Here is a 1,739-nt window from a genome sequence, read left to right as displayed (position 1 = left end):
TTCATGTGAGACCAATTTGCAATAAGGCTTCCAAGTTTTTATTATTGGACACCAAGGTTGCAAAATTTTCATAGATTGGAATATCTAGATATTAAGGTACATTTTTTGAGCATTTTGAATTGTTGCTAATGAATTCTTCATTGAAATAAATAGAAAAATAATGTGAGGACATAGATTCTAGTTAATTGAAAAATCATAGTTGCAAAAATATAGTATTTTTAGTATGCCTATGTGAAGAGACCTTATAGGAAAGGTAGATTACAAGCAAAGGGTTGTACACGACGATTTCTTAGACCAACTGCTACTATCCACAAATGAATTCTCTAGGGGAAGTGAATTGATACCCAAAAACCCTAGGTGCTTGGTCATTGAGGGTCTCTATGATAGGGAAAATTGGTTAAGGGATGCTTAGAAATCACTTGGAGGTTAAGAGTTATTCTAAAAATGGTTTTTAGAAAGAGAAATCCATACTAGTTTGAGCAATGAATGGGAATTTGACATTGGAAAGTTAATTGTACTAGGCATTTTCTTTGATGACGACTTGCTTACAGTAATGTCCAAGAAGTACGATTCGATAACCAAAATAGTGAAAAATCTTTCTGGTGACAATATTTTTAGGGTTTCACCATAATTGATTAGAGAGGTTTTTACATTAAACCCTAACTATGCAGTGCATGAGAAGATAAATATGGAATATTTGTAGGCTAGTTATGATACTCAGAGGGTATACCTAAGGCTACAACCATCACAAGAATAGTTTTTCAAGATAGGGTCACTACCATTGGTAACTACTTCCACTCTAGAGCCATTGCTATAGAAATTTTCCAATCCTAGGTCTCAGGCATTATATTTTTCTCTTTGTAGACTTTTTGGAATGGATGAACAAGGTCATATTCAAGGATCTCTTGTTCTTATTATTATTCAAACTCTTTGATATGGTATGAGCTCAATCTCTAATTATTCCACATACTTGGAAGAAGAGATTCATAACAAGTTGGTAGGTATAGATAAGGCTAAAGTTGATAAACCATTTTGTTGGTATTCCTTATAAATTTACATATGTTTGTGCAAAGGTGTCACTTTCTTGTCAAAAGAGATGAAATTGGAACTAGAAAGAGATGGAGAAAATCTTCCTATCTACTTGTGGAGTGCAGACATGACATGGGAGGAACTGATGCTAGCATTTTTAGATTTGATAGAGAATTTGACTCCATGCTTAGAATGTTATTGGATGGAGACAATTATAGAATACCCCAACCATTTTTAGAGTTTATTAGACCAAAATATCACACAAAAGAATTGAGGGTAAGTCACAATTGGGGTGATATCATCCCATACACAATGTCCACTATTTTTAGAGTATATGATTTCCTTTGAGAACCACATGTACTACATTATCAAGTGCCCTTAAAGGTATGAATTGCAGAGATCTTATGGCAGGTAGGATCATTGGAAGAAAGTGAGTTGATTGGTAGATCTAGAGGTACTTTCTTTCCTTAGATTACGGTTGTGCACAATTTTTTTTTGTTAAAAAGGGGTGGAAGAATATAAAATAATTTATAGATAAATATCAAATGAAACATTCTCATTCCCCATTCATAGATCCAAAGGGTTTTTATGATATGTTCAAAGAAATAACTAAGGCTAGATTCCTTTCACAAATTCCATACTCTCCTGAAGATGTAATTAGAAATCTATTTTCATTGCAAGAACAAGAGATTAGGAAAAAAATGGAGAGT

Source organism: Cupressus sempervirens, chromosome 9 (assembly GCF_028749045.1).
Source record: "Cupressus sempervirens isolate cs-2001-9-10 chromosome 9, ASM2874904v1, whole genome shotgun sequence".
Lineage (NCBI taxonomy): Eukaryota > Viridiplantae > Streptophyta > Pinopsida > Cupressales > Cupressaceae > Cupressus > Cupressus sempervirens.
Note: the sequence above shows the minus strand (reverse complement) of the source record.